This window comes from Podarcis muralis, chromosome 11 (assembly GCF_964188315.1).
Source record: "Podarcis muralis chromosome 11, rPodMur119.hap1.1, whole genome shotgun sequence".
NCBI classification, from domain to species: Eukaryota; Metazoa; Chordata; class Lepidosauria; order Squamata; family Lacertidae; genus Podarcis; species Podarcis muralis.
In genome coordinates this window covers 40,898,128-40,914,350 of record NC_135665.1, presented here as the reverse complement: position 1 = coordinate 40,914,350, position 16,223 = coordinate 40,898,128, and the positions used below count along the sequence as shown (strand labels likewise).

General features: G+C 41.6%; 1 protein-coding gene across 1 annotated transcript in view; it reads left to right on the top strand.

Moving 5' to 3' along the window:
• The window catches only part of CWC27 (CWC27 spliceosome associated cyclophilin), a 151,620-nt gene that overhangs the window by 121,421 nt on the left and 13,976 nt on the right, over nt 1-16,223 (top strand). The window lies entirely within an intron of this gene.

Below are 16,223 nucleotides of genomic sequence, written 5' to 3'. Positions count from 1 at the left end.
GAATTCTAAAATCAAGAGAAAATGGCCTATCAATCAGTAATATACAATGAAGCAAAAACATTGATGAGCGATCCAATGCAGATGTTAGAAAATGTACACTGGAATTTGCCAGGCAGCTAGGAATTACCATCAATCAATACAATCATTTATTTAACAAAATTCATATACTACCTAACTAATTAAAACCTCTAAGAGGTTATAAACAATCTAAAATGTAACCTAGTAGGAAAGCTGGACATGGGTCCCTCTATTTTTCATGCTCATGTGGTAAGTGCTCTTGCTTATGGGATCAAAATGTTACCACCCATCTACAAGACAGCAGTGCCATCAGGCTTAGGGGTATCCCAAGACTTACAGAAGAACAACAGATCTTTAGGGTAGAATAGGGTTGGGACGCAGGTGGCGCTGTGGTCTAAACCACAGAGCCTTGGGCTTGCCGATCGGAAGGTCAGCGGTTCGAATCCCTGCGACGGGGTGAGCTCCCATTGTTCAGTCCCAGCTCCTGCCAACCTAACAGTTCGAAAGCACGTCAAGTGCAAGTAGATAAATAGGTACTGCTCCGGTGGGAAGGTAAATAGCGTTCCGTGCGCTGCTCTAGTTGCGCCAGAAGCGGCTTAGTCATGCTGGCCACATGACCCAGAAAAACTGTCTGCGGACAAACGTCAGCTCCCTCAGCCAGTAAAGCAAGATGAGCACCACAACCCCAGAGTCGTTCGCAACTGGACTTACAGGTAACCGTCAGGGGTCCTTTACCTTTACCTTTTTTAGGGTTGGTCAATAGCTCAATAACGTCAGGGTCTGCTCAGTGAGTGGCAATGCTTGCTGACTTTGGGGTGGGGGGCAGAAAACCAGGGTAGAGAGAAGATGGAATGAAATGGCAAGAATCCTGAGCAGAAGCTCTCCAAACATTTTGCTGCAGGCCCCATTTGTGTGATTCAACAGGACATTTGCAGAAGAACTTCCCAATGAACTGGGAAGAGCTACAGCTCAGTTGTGGAGTACATGCTTTACAAGCAAACAGCCCAGAGTTCAATCTTTGGTATGTCCAGGGTGGATCTGCATCCACAATACAGATCAAGATGGCTCACTGGTCTGACTCAGTAGAAAGCAACTTCCTGTGTTCCTATGATTGTGACCCTCGTCTAAGCCACAGAGTTCTCTTGAGATCTGTACAGAAAACAGATCTGCATTCTTTATTTTCAGCCCCTGTCCAAGCTGACACAAATGAAGTGAACATAAATATACTGTTAAAAGAGGTCAGTGCTGTTTTCCCTAATGAAAACAGGGACATGTGCCTTGCTGAAATGGTACCAGACCAGTAGCTAGATATGTTCACAGCCATCAAAGATGCACTCACAAGCCACCTAATAGGGTTGCTTTTTCAAAGAATTAGTCATCAGATGAAAGTACTTAGCATATAAAAGAATGAGCAGCACTATGTCCTTAAAGAATCTGGAAAAACCTCAGTTCAGACAGAAATCGCAATCAACAAACAGCTAAAATATTACATATATGAAAAACTTCTTAAAAGCTTCATCCTGCCCTGCCCACCAGTTTAAGTTTGCAGTTTTCACTTCTGAAAAGTTCGTTTTCTTCCTGCTCAACATGGTGATGCTGAATAAGGTAAAGGTAAAGGTACCCCTGCCCGTACAGGCCAGTCTTGACAGACTCTGGGGTTGTGCGCCCATCTCACTCAAGAGGCCGGGGGCCAGCGCTGTCCAGAGACACTTCCGGGTCACGTGGCCAGCGTGACAAAGCTGCATCTGGCGAGCCAGCGCAGCACACGGAACGCCGTTTACCTTCCCGCCGGTAAGCGGTCCCTATTTATCTACTTGCACCCGGGGGTGCTTTCGAACTGCTAGGTTGGCAGACGCTGGGACCGAGCAGCGGGAGCGCACCCCGCCGCGGGGATTCGAACCGCCGACCTTTCGATCGGCAAGCCCTAGGTGCTGAGGCTTTTACCCACAGCGCCACCCACGTCCCTGAATAGGTGCTCTCTAATCTTAAAACACTGGAAGGGGGAAAATAGATGAAGATGGTTCTTCTCTGTGAACTGATCAACCAAAAGAATAAAGGTGCACCCCTGGGAGAGCTTTTGCTCACAATGTCACCGATTTAATACATCTGTCACTCATAGAAATGCTATAATTATAGCATAATTATGAGCAGAGTGACAGATGGCTGAGATGAAAGTTCACTAGTAAACTTTTTCAGTTTGAGGGCAGGTGCTATTATGAGGGGCAAAAGGTCTTTGCAACATGTACCACAGCACAGTTTTTTCATTGCCTTTTACCAATTGTTTGTGATTTTGGTGACAGCAGTGATTGCTCTCCCCAGAACTGTTGGGTGTAATCTTCAAACCTTTAAAAACTTTGTCCTTACTCTGTTTTAGCTCCCTCAAATATTACTACACAGCAGAATCTCACCATGAAGCCAAGAATGGTGCCTCTGCTGCCTCACTCCAGCTTTCAAAAAAAAAAATTTAACGGCACTCCGCAACACAAAGGAGATGATCACTACTATAGTGAGTGGGTTGAACACTTCACCTTATTCATAGCCACCACCTCCAAATATTGCCTTTAAAAAGGGTTGCTAATAGTCTGTGAACGTAGTACAGTGGTACCTTGGGTTACATATGCTTCAGGTTACAGACTCCGCTAACCCAGAAACAGTACCTCAGGTTAAGAACTTTGCTTCAGGGTGAGAACAGAAATCATGCTCCGGCGGCGCAGCAGCAGCAGGAGGCCCCATTAGCTAAAGTGGTGCTTCAGGTTAAGAACGGACCTCCAGAATGAATTAAGTTCTTAACCCGAGGTACCACTGTAATTAAGTGAGGAGGGTCATTTCAGATCAGCCCTATATTGCACCTACAATCCAAATGAAGAAGGTGCCAGTTCCCAGATGGATCACTGTTAATCCTGGGATAGCTCAGTCAGTGGAGCGTTGGACTCTTAATCTCAGGTCATGGGTTCCAGGCACATATTGGGCAAAAGATTCCTGCACTGCTGGGGGTTGGACTAGAAGGGATCAGCAAACTTTTTCAGCAGGGGGCTGGTCCACTGTCCCTCAGACTTTGGGGGGGGCCGGGACTATATTTTGGGGGGAGAAATGAACGAATTCCTATGCCCGGCAAATAACCCAGAAGAAGAAGAAGAAGAAGAGTTTGGATTTGATATCCCGCTTTATCACTACCCGAAGGAGTCTCAAAGCGGCTAACATTCTCCTTTCCCTTCCTCTGTGCGGTGAGTGGGGCTGAGAGACTTCAGAGAAGTGTGACAAACCCAAGGTCACCCAGCAGCTGAATGTGGAGGAGCGGAGACGCGAACCCGGTTCCCCAGATTACGAATCTACCACTCTTAACCACTACACCACACCACACCACACTGGCCCAGAGATGCATTTTAAATAAAAGTACACATTCTACTCATGTACAAACATGCTGATTCCCAGACCATCCGCGGGCCGAATTTAGAAGGTGATTGGGCCAGATCTGGCCCCTGGGCCTTAGTTTACCTACCCATGGACTAGATGATCCTCGTGTTCTTTTCCAACTCTACAATTCTAATCCAAATCAACACGATGCACAGATGACTTAATTCGCTAAGCGTTTAGATCCCCTCCAGACATCTTTCTTATTGCACATTAATGATTTGTGTTCATTATGCTATCGGGGAAGTCACATGCAATCCCAGTTTCAAAACTGTTTGATCCTGCAAAACATATGTAGTAGCCACACTGCTTCATTTCCATATCCTATAACTTCCTGCTGAAATCCCATAATTATTTTTTGTCTCTCCGGACAGCAGTAATACCCTAGAACTGGGGAAGCACTGCAGAACAAAGTAAAGCAGAACAAATCCACCACTAACACACAACTATTGTGTCTAGAATGTGTTACCAAAATAAGGGGCCCATAGTTTGGGCTGACAAAATGAAAGTTACTATCAGTTGAAAGAAAGTAAGCTTCCCTATAGTGGCTACTAATAGTGACTGTTGGACTGATAAGTGCAGAGAGCTTTTTGCCAAGTCAATAAAAACATGGCACAGCCTATCAAATTAACATGAAAATAGAAGATTCTCCTTTCATGCACACAGAGATTATGGTAGAGGAGGGCTAGTGGTGCCGGGAAGAGAATGAACATGTTTAATTCTGAAATATTAATCTGGAATAAATTAAATTTGCAATCTAAATCAGAATCAAATAATAATAAAAAATCTATCACCCATAATCAACACACACTATTATATTAATGTTGGGTTCCAACATTATTTTTAAAGTTTGCATCTGAAGTTTGTTTTTCATTATATTCCTCTCTTTCTTCTTGAAAAGAAATATCAGCTGATACTATTTTCAACTCTTCAAGCAGCATTGGCTTTGATAAGTCAATTTATGTACTGTGTTTCATGGAGAAACCAGACATGTTGTTTGGCAAAGCATAATTATCATACTGAACTACAGAGGGAAGGAGGCCGAGATAAGGCATGCATGGTACACCACAGACATGCATGTCATTTTCTCTGTTTCAATCATAAACCTCTTCTTTGATGTAGCACTGCGAGTTCTCAACACCTCTTATGTTCCTATCTGAGGTGCTTGGCTCACGTGTACATTAGCCTCAATAGGAATTTCAGTCTGCATGAGAAGTGGCTTTTAAAAATGAACAGAAGTCTTTAGAAATACATACGGCTTCTATTGGATTTTCTTAGAGCAATCTTCAATGTAAATATAAAACCTCCACTGGCAAGAAAACACACTGAATTTCATCCCCAACCCCCCACATTAACAACTTTTACAGATAACATGAGGTTTAAAAAGTTTTTTGGTGTTTTGTGAAAATTAATATTAATTAATTTATTATTTGTACCCCGCCCATCTAGCTGGGTTTCCCCAGCTATTCTGGGCGGCTTCCAAGAAAGATTAAAAATACATTAAAATGTAACACATTAAAAACTTCCCTAAACAGGGGTGCCTTCAGATGTCTTCTAAATGTCAGGTAGTTGTTTGATGGAAGGGCGTTTCACAGGGAGGGCGCCACTACCAAGAAGGCCCTCTGCCTGGTTCCCTGTGGCTTTGCTTCTTGCAGTGAGGGAACCGCCAAAAGGCCCTCGGCGCTGGACTTCAGTGTCTGGGCAGAATGATGGGGGTGGAGATGCTCCTTCAGGTATACTGGACCAAGGCCATTTAGGGCTTTAAAGGTCAACACCAACACTTTGAATTGTGCTCAGAAACGTGCTGGAAGCCAGTGTAGGTATTTCAGGACCGGTGTATAGCCGTAAGATTTTATTTTTAACTACACCTGTCCTTCTCTTTACATTTCCTGCATTCATACCCCAGCTTTCCTCCAAGGATCAGGGCAGCATAAAGAGGTCCCCCCCCCCAACCAACAGTTGTAGGCAGAGTAAATTCTAATGCATTTGCAGTGCAAAAATTCATTTTTTTCTCAATCCCAAATGATTCATGCTCATCCTCAATATGCTGCTTTCAATCTAGATTCATTCTATATCCTGCCGTCCCGAAGGATGGTGTGATTACTTGATACATGTTTGAAAACCCTTCCCTTCATTAGGTAATCCATGCCTGTTGTTGTTTATTTATTATTATTATACCACCCTTCGTCCAAAGATCTCAGGGCAGTTCACCTCCTTGCACATTCCCCAGGGGAAGGAAGAAGGAAGTGATTATTGCAATCTTGGTATATATACCCATCCACAACATCATTAGTCAGGTGTCCCACTACGGATATTAAATAACTGCATTACGAATCTGCTTGTTTTATCACCTATTGCTCACTGTCCGTACTTTTTGCATTCAATTTCCCTCTGTTTACAATTATCTCCTACACACACACATACGAGCACACACAAACACACAAATCCCAAGTATACATATACATGCAATTTAGGATTATACACATATCTGATGGGAGTAGACTGTAGTCGATGCTGCAACACATCTAAAAGTCACCCTTGCATCAAAGTAGCATATAGATCACTCAGAAAGGAGCCCCTCCCTTCAAACCGATCCACAACCCACAACTTACAAGTATAACTGTTTTTAATGGAATCATGCTAAAATAATAGACAGTTGCTTCTCCACCCACACACCCAACAGATATGTACAATGAATTACCTCCTTTGTATATCTGGAGGGAGGAAGAAAATGCTAGATTTCCCACTCCCAATTCCTGATCCTCTTGTTTTTCAGACTGAAAGGTCTAAACAAGCACTTGGACTGCACAATTAAACAACTTTCTGCCACTTCAAATACTTTGACCTCAAGAGCTCACCATGAATGAAAAGTTAATGAGCTCTGTATAGAGACATTACAGTAAGAGATTTATATTGCACAGGCTGGAGAGTTCATTGCATTCTTTTGTGCATTATGTGTTTGCTTTCAAATTATTCCATTGCTCCAAGAATTCATTTGCTAGAGGGGACCAGCTTACTGTCATATAATTTAGCCTCAGTCATACCTCAGATAATATTTTTATAAGGTCACTTTGCAGAAGTATGTCTAGCTTACCCAAATGACAATATTTTTTAAGCCAAAGGTTTCTCTTTGGGGATGGAAAAATTCCAGCTACTGTGCAGTTTAATGGGCAAAATGGACTGGCTAAGAAAACATAATTTGTAGCAGAAACTGTTATATATATAGTGCATAATTAAGGAGCACAGAATGATTATTGGAAACGTGGCCTAACGTAGGCCCCAGCCAGAAAAGCCACAGAAGCAATGAGCTTCTGAGTTGCTCTATCCAATATTATTTTTGGAAGATTTAATCTTAACCAAAAATATGAATACACAACTTAAAAACACTTCTGAATATGATGGCTATCATATTAAAACACAGAGGCCAGTGGCCAAAGATTTGACTGGCTATTTCGAATCAATATGTGAAATTCAGCTCTCCAGCCTGTCGCTATCAGCTTTCCCAGGCCCCAAGGCCTTGCAAATGTATGTTTGGAGCCTCATAGAGAGAAAAGAAACCAGGGGGAGGGAGCTAGCAGGGAGTTGGGGATGCATCAGGTTGAAGCAACCCACACCCTGATTTTTCAAAGGCCCGGTGCTAAGGGCTTTAAACATCAAAACCAGCAATTTGAACCAGGCCCAAAATGGACTGGACGTTGGTGAAACTGCCACAACACAAGCATAGTACAATCATAAAGGCCATTTAGTAATCTAGCATGCATTACTAACAGCATTATCAGCGCTATTTTTTCCTAGAAAAAGAGGTGCCACAACTCACCATGATTTCCTCCCTTGTACTCTTAATAATGGCAATGGCGTCCACCTGAGAGCCCTGGTCATTATTTACTGCAGAGGCTGCCCCAGGTGTACATCATTACTATAATCTAATTGAGAAGTTACCAGAATGTGGCAACAGGATAAATGACCACTAATGAAAAGGGTTTATAATGTCATGCACTCCACTTTTAAAATGTGTCTTTAATATGACTTGCAGAACAGTAGTCGCTATGCAGGTATGTACAAAATGTTACCCGCAAAGCAGCTACTTTGATGTTGAACGGAATTTAAACAGAAGCTGCAATGTTTAGAAATCCACTCCATGTTTTCCAAGCGCTTCTAGTTTGCTAAAATCTGAATCAACCCAAATTTATGCTTTGCCCTCCCATCTCTCCCCTTCAGACCCAGCCAGGCAGTCATCAAAGATTCTGGTAGGCCTCAATTTAAATACTTGTTTGATACTAACCTTGTTGCAATAAAACCATACTCTGTCTAGACCACTTCTCTGCATTTTTTTTCTGGGTCCCTGAAGAATCTTACAAAAACAAAGTCCCCCTCAGTCTCTCAGCTTTCCTAAGAGGGACAGGCTGAGGATGTGGATTTCCTTCTAATAAAGAGGGTAAAAGTGCTTTAAGCTGCGTCTCTCACTGGTTTAGAAGCCCTTAAAGTGACAGAGATGCCTCAAAGGTATTTGCTCCATATTTCAGACATCAAGTTGGTTTCCAGACAGACAGACAGAGGTGGTATACTTTTATCCTTCTATCAACTGACTCCAAAGCCCAACAGAAGGGAATTAAGCATACTGGACGAAGCCCAGAAGCTGGAGACCAGCATGTTCAGACTTTCTCCTGTTCTGCCAAAGGTGCTATTGGTGATGCTTCTCTGGAAGAGAGTTCGAGAATAGACAGTGGAGCTGCAAAAAATGAGCTGGAAAAGTATTTACAGAATATACTTCAGAGAACAGTCTCAGTTATAGGAATTTTAGAATGTGCAGCTGAGGCAAGATAGAGAATGAGAAAAGATGCTGAGGAAGAGGGAGTGAGACATTTGAACATAGGGTGCTGCCTTAAACCAAATCACACCACTGTAATATTATCTACAGGCATCCAACATTTTTTGGCATGGCATCCCACAATTTAATTGGTATTGTGGCCTATCAATTTATTGTCACATGAATTTTGGACCTTGCATTTTTGGCTGTTTTATCATCATAAAACGATGACTTTAGCCAAGCACAGGAAAATGTGAGGTACGACATGTGAATCAGATATAGCTGTACTTCAGGCTCCTTCAGATCAGCCCACAGAAAGTGGAGGATGTGAGAATTGGGAGCAGACGTTGTCTCTCTGTGTGTACACACACACATGCATTCTGCTTTTTCTCCCAGAAATGCAGCCACAACAAGCTGTGAAGTAGGTTAGACTGAGAACTAGCGACTTGTCCCAGGCCACCCAGCTAGAGAATGCTTTTCTGGAGTGGTTATGAAACATATGCTATGGCTGGAGTGGTGTGGTTTACCACACAAACAAGCAATCTGGTATGTGGCACAAAATTTGGCATCCTGCGATGCTCAGCTTTATTTTTTTTTAAATATATTGTTGTCCTTTGCAGACTAGATCAGATCTGCATAGGGCCCAGTGACTCATCACAAATCAGATGAAGCTGAAGCATCCACATGTTTATTAGCACATTTCCATATTGTTCCCAATTTTTCCACATTCTGTTCTGGGGATTCTCCAGATACTAAATCTCTGGATACTCCATTGGATGCTCCTGACCCTCCGCAGGAGATTTTGGGAGGATGTGGGAGTGTGCAGGGGTAGGAGGGGGGAATCCCCCTGTGCTAGCTAGCAGGAATCATTGTGCTGGCTTCCACTAGCGCAACCAGAACCATCGAATCTCCTTGTTAATAGAAGTACTGTAGTAAACAAGAAGATTTATGCAGGATCATATTTCATTTCACTTTTTACCAATTGTGAAGCCTTCGTTGATTGTATCTTGTGAGAATCAATACAGACAAGAAGTAAACGCTTAGCGCAGGAAACAATGTTCATCAAATATTTGTTTTCCATCTGAATGTTCAGGAGCTGTCATATATCTTATTTGTTAAAAGGACATAATAAAAATATGTTTTGCAACTAGTAGTGAGTAAAGATGCTGGTTTGACTGGTTACGGGAAACTTGCTGGTCCTTTTTTTCAGAAGGTTCTTGCATCCAGCCAAGAACAAGGAGTTGCGAGTTCAGTAACTACAATTCCAATGTCCACACAGTAGCAAAGCACTCCCATATGCTACAGGATGTTACTGTTCTCTGGGGCATTCTTTCTAAATCTAGCAGCTTCCAAGTCATCCTGATGTCTGCAGATTTATTGGGCTACTGCAAACAGGACTTGAATAAACAGAAGCATAAGATGAGACCTCACAAGCTGGAAAGGAAGATGGACACATAGTTCAAATGTGTACGAGTCCCAGACAAACAGCAGCTCAACATGACCTGGCTGAAATATTGTGAGGTGTGTCTGAAACAAATGGAAATACTTTAAGGGACTCAAGGATAGACTCAAGACCACGCCACATGGGTTATGCTTAATTACATTGATACAATTTCAGCACTTGATGAAAACTCATTTATTATCAGAGGATTATTGATTGCTTCTAATACGCATTAGGGTTTGTTTGTTTGTTTGTTTGTTTGTTTGCTTTTAAATTGCTGTTGTTGTAGTGGCCATTTCCTGCCCCCCGCCCAACTGTAATATGCCTACTGCCATGTTACTGCATATAAAGTATTCCTAAATGCCCGGGATGATTTTGCAGCTAGCATGTCTTAATTCATTGGTTCCTTAAGCAAGGTGGTACTTTCTGTCAGTTACCCAACCTTTTAACAATCACATTCCTGATGTACTCCTAGTGGTATAATATACCTCTAAAGATCAGATACTCCTTTATCAAGCTGTAGATATTTTCCTCAGAGTGGATGTTAACACAGAGAGACTGGAACCAACTAACCCTCCCAAAACCAACCAACCTCCCTCCTAACTATCTGAACTCCCTCTCAGAAACTGCTCCTTTTATTCTCCCTCACAAAGTGCTAGCTGTTGTGGCAGCCAATCAGAGAGAGGCTCTAGCACTCTGGTGGAAATCTGAGACTGGGGACTCAGCTATACAGCTGCAAATAAAATGTTTTAAGTGTGTTTTAAAGTTCATTATACAAATGTGACACTAGAGGGCAATGGTGAGCTATGGCAAATTCAATATATATTTTTTCAAAAGGTTGGTTTTTTTTAAAGGATTTTCACAGCGTTTTTTATATGTGTCTAGCTTCCACCTCTGCATCACCAGACTCTAGTCTGGCTCTGCTGTCTGCCACACCCCTCACCCCTATTTTATCCTCACAACACATGATCAGCTTTTATACATGGAACGGGGGAAGTGTGCCAGATTGTCCTTTACCTCAGGCAGCAAAATGTCTTGGGCAGCCGCTGACTCCTTCCTTGTATTCCTCTTAATATCCACCTTGAAAAAGGGTTTTGATTAACTTGAACTTGACTGTTTCTTTGTGATCTTTTACTTGGCCTCAACAAAGGCATTACTTCCACGACTACTTTTCCTTTTCTCTAATGGGCCAAGACAAGCTGCCTGCAATTTTTGCTCAGATAATTAATTCTCATGTTAATTGCTTAGCTGCTGTTAATTATGCAAATATGAAGATAAAGCTGACTGTTCAGGAATGGGAATAAAACCAAAGAAGCTAATTAAAACAAAACCTCAGGTTCTATGCAGGAAGAGCTAAGACAATAGTATAAAATTATAGAGTTGAGTAGTTTGGAAAATGAACAAATAGCTCAGGAGGGAAGCCAGCAGAGAGGCAAACCCCAAAGCAAGGATGCAGTGGAAAGATCAAAGTGGAGACTTACTTAGTGATAGATGGATATTTTGTTGAGAGTCTGAATGATTTCCTCATGTCAGAACACACAAAAGGAAAGAAGATAAGAGGCCTGGTAACTCTGGCTTGTTTTCCTAAGCTTTGGGGAGTGAATTGTTGAAAGGCTTTCCCTTCATGCTACAGCAGATAAGGAGGCAATTAGAACTACTGAAAGCTAACAAAGTACTAGAGCCAGAAGATTTAAATCACCAAATCATGAGAGCAGGCAAGCTACAAAGTGCATCTTGCCCCAAATATTTGTGACAACTTATTCATGAAACATGGCTGGAGAGATACTGTTGCTGCTTTTGATCTTTAATAAAAACAAAATGAAGGAGCCACAGAATATATCTCCAAGGTGTGTGTGTGTGTGTGTGTGTGTGTGTGTGTGTGTGTGTATGATGAACAAGGGCATAGGCGCGACTCCATGGGGCTTGAGGGGGCCCGAGCCCCCTCAAAAATTCGTTTGGGGGGGCTCCGCCCCCCCAATAATCTCCGGCGCCCCTCCAGCAGAGCGCCATCGCCGCCCCTCCCCCAGCCCAAAATGCACAGGGAGGGGCGGGCTGCATGCCTCCTGCCCTCCCTCCCGAGCAAAAGCTCCACCCAATTTCCTTTGGAGCTGATTAATAGGCGCAGCACGCTCTCCCCTATTCGCTCACGAGGAGGCGGCGCCACTTTATTTGCATATTCATGAGCTTATTTATTATTCATGAGCTTTCCCGGGCCCCCCCAATATTTTTTATAAGTCCGCGTCCCTGAACAAGGGGCACTGCATGTTTGAGATGATGCAAGGAATAAACAGTTGAAGATTTTGTAAAAAGAAAAAGATTAGGTACATCTGGGAATACATGCACACCAAGAGACCCATTTTGAAAAAGGAAATAATGGGGGGGGGTTAGAATTTGAGGTGTGTTTTAAAGCATTTCCTAAGTTTTAATGTGAACACCCACTAGATATCTTGAGTACCATCTACAGTGACTTCACCACATTTGCCACTCGTAATAGTTTGTACTAGTAAGTTTTACATTTTATTTTATAATAATTTACACAGATTCTAACACTTTAATTGTCTGTAAGGCATGATTTGGGGGGCACATTTGCAGAGAGAAGAGAGAAGCCTCCCTTTTCACACATTACACTCATGATAACGATGGGGGGCTCACAGCTGTAGTTCATTAAGGAAAAGCAGAAGTTGAGGTTAAATTTTAAACATGTATTTTCATTTCTTACTTGGGCAGCTCTTCCACTGACATTTATAAATTGGGTACTAATAAGATTCAAGCTTCCAGGTGTAAGCAGCACTTTGGCATAACTGTTGGGACAGGTATTCATTTAGATCCTATCTTGAGATTCATTTTGCTAATGCTCTTGTTTTGATCTGTTCTCTCCTCACTGTTTCCTGACTTCTCACATTCTTCAAGGTCAGGCCCTGCCATCGTGGGGTCATCTGAGCCTAGGGGTAGAGTGTGGGATGCATGATACAACTTCAAAACAATCAGCTGTATTTAAGAGAAAGGGTATCTTGAGTAGTCTCAGGTGCAAAGGGCTATATATAGGTGATGTCGTATCTAAACCTATAATCATGTTTTGCTTGGGGCTTCTTGAGCAATAAGGCCTGCATATTATAAATCAAGGGGCAACTGCGAAAGAAGACTTTTTTTCTGCTAAAAAAATTAAAATAAAGGAATTGATTTGTGTAAAGGCATTGAGGATGATTTCAGACTCCTAGCTGAAGAGCAAAAGAAATGGGGGCAGGAAATAGGCCTTGAAAGGCTAAGCCAGCCTTCGCCAACTTGGTGCCCCTTCTGATGTTTCACCATGAAGCTCCCATTAGTACCAACCAGCATGGTGCGTTCACTGGGGGGCAGGTAAACCCACAAATGCAGAGGAACAGCTAGAAGCATTAGAATTACAATTGTTCCATTCAGTACCTTTTCAATTTTGAGCCATTTGCAAGTCCCACTGGGTTTGGTTTTACTGAGTTAACACCACTAAGACTTAGATATTATATAGATATTATATTAGATATTATATTATTTTGTTTGTTTTTAAAGACAACGCTAGTTTTGACCCGCTCCGGCCACCCAACCCATTTCTCATTTTATAAATATTTTACATTTTACAAAAACATTTACATTTTACAAAAAAACACACAAAATCTTTACATAATCAATCTGCATTTCCTGCGATTTCTCTCCTTTCTGTGGTTGCTTATTTTATATCTTTTATTACTGCATATCCAGTTCAAACCTGTTTACCTGTATTCTCTTTTAGTTATTTCTTACTGTGCATGTTTATGTCAGTCCTGCTAATGTTTTAAGTTGTTTACATTACATCTTCAAATAGTCAATAAATTTTCCCCATTCTGTTTTTAAAAGTCTCTTTTCTTGGTTTCTTATTCTTCCAATAACTTTCACCATTTCTGTATATTCCAGCAATTCTAATTGCCAGTCCGCCATCATTGGAACTGTTTCTTTTTGGTTGTCACTTTTAATCAGAAACTCCAATACTTTGGGAATTTATGGCAGGTGTAGGGTGGCATATGGTGGAAGCACATTAGGTATAATTAAATTGGGTTATCTTTTACAGTGAAAAGCTCATAGTTTTACTGAGAAAACGTTTATTTGCACAAACCCAAACTGATAGATGAGCATATGCAAATATTATGCAAATAGCTCTTATGGTGTACAGAAGTTTATTTGATTTTCATGTACCTTCTTCAGACTTCTGTTTGCTGATCATAATCAGGAAGTCAAGGTTTAACTTGTGCAGCCCAGTTTGATAAACGTACCCCGAGGTTGCAGTTCCACAGGTGATTAATGCTCATGAAACAACTGTCTGCCTGTCTGCCAGTGCCTGTCCAAAATATCACCATAGGATTTAAATAAACACTGGTTACTAAAAGGATCAAGGAGCAGCCCTCTGGGCTGTATAACTCAAACTTCTAGAAGCAATCTGTTTCCCTTTAGAGTTTAAGTCTGATCTGTTAAATAGTTAAGCAAGAACTTTAATTTGACTCAGCACTGTCCAGTCATCAACTTCAATGAGAGTGAGCTGTCCTCTCATATGAACTGTTTTTGTAAAAGAATAACGGCATAAAAATGCATTAGACACTTGGATTGGTCTTGCCCTCCACTTATGGCACAGTATATTCAGGATGATGCTCTCCAGTACATAAGCCAGCTGATCGATGGTGTTGAAATGGTTCAGTGCTTAGACTTAAAGTATACTTTCTTAACAGAGGTGCTTGAAATAGCTGGTCGTCAGGTCCCTCCCAATCCTTTAATTCCACCATACTATTGTTCTGCAGACTGAATATATTTATTAAGACAATATAGTAAATACTAAGTAAGATGTACAGATTGTATGTGGGAAGCTGTAGTCAATCATAACTTTCTAGAGCATTCACACACAGGAAAATCACATTAGCTGGTCATGTGTGTTCTTTGGTATGGGAATCCTCTTCACCCTCAGTGACCTTTCTATTCTGCACCATACCACATGCGTCTTATGAATAGAAAGCTTGTTAATTCTAGAGAAGTCTCCTTCCTCAACTGTTCTGCTGTTGGTCTTTGTAGAAACACATCTACTGCATGAAGCATTTTAAATATTTTATGAGGAGCAGACTTCCAGATATCACAGTATCCATTTCCCCCTACCATTCACTGAGAAAGAAAAAAATTCAATCCAGCCTAACTCAAATACTGTTACAGATGGGTAGCCGTGTTGGTCTGCCATAGTCAAAACAAAAAAAATTCCTTCCAGTAGCACCTTAAAGACCAACTAAGTTAGTTCTTGGTATGAGCTTTCGTGTGCATGCACACTTCTTCAGATAGAAGAAGTATCTGAAGAAGTGTGCATGCACACGAAAGCTCATACCAAGAACTAACTTAGTTGGTCTTTAAGGTGCTACTGGAAGGAATTTTTTTTGTTTCAAATACTGTTGATCTAGTTCAGATTTTGTTTATTTGCTCCATTTTATTTCTTAATTCTATATGTTCTGCTAAGCCAGCTACTCTTAAAAGAACAAGCAAAACCCAAGGAATTTGTAGGCGGTTGTTACCTGCTGCTTCCAGACTGTTTCCCTTTCTCCTATTGTTCGTTTGAGTTTTCTTCCCCTTCAGATGGTTTCCACTGTCAACTTTCATTTCACTTGGAAGGTCATGGTTTCTGAAAGAAAGCTTTGGCCTCTGCCAACATAGTATCTTACGGTAACTCTTGGCCATGTAATATTTCCTAAGAATAAACTAAACCTTCAAATAGACAACAGGCCGAAAATTGCTGTCAAAAATCTTAAGCTGCAGTTGGTTTCTTTTCAGTGAGTGATAACACATCTTGAAACAGGATATTTATAATTTGTTAAGTTTTGCATTTATCCTCACAATCCTAAACCATAATGGCTGTCAGCTAAGAAAACACTGAGGTAACTAGAAGGATAGAGGAGAGATAAAGAAATAATTGGAAACAGAGGAGAAGACTTCTTCTTGTGCCTCCTAAACATCCTTATTCAGTCCTGGTTTGCCAAACAGCTTCATCGTGCCTGCAGAGGCCTCTAATCCAGAGCACTTGAAGGATTCTGCTGCTCTTCCAAAGTTTTCTTATGAAGCTTAGCTTAATTTTCTACACAGATGCTCTGCCTGGTAGAATGCCATTAAGGAAGTGCTGCCTTTGGAAGGAAGTGCTTATCTTGGAAATAGGCGGATGCTCAGATCCAGCTGAGAACTGCAAAACATGTATATGTCCATTTGGATGGGCAATTGTATGTACTTTGCACTTTGTAGGAATGGAGCGGAAATTTGATTCATGTCACATTTAAAGGCAAATCTACCTAATTCACACTTTATATGAGCCAAAACACAGCCATCTCTCGAAATCATCTGCATACACATGGTCCCAGACATCTCCAACTGGGACTTCGGGAAGAGTCCTTGTCTAAAATTCTAGAAAGCCACTGCTAGTCAGGGTAGACACTACTGAGTAAGATGGACCAATGTCTGGCTCCGTATTATAGTCTGGCCGCGGTATTGTGAGGTTATAGGGAACCAGGCAGAGGGCCT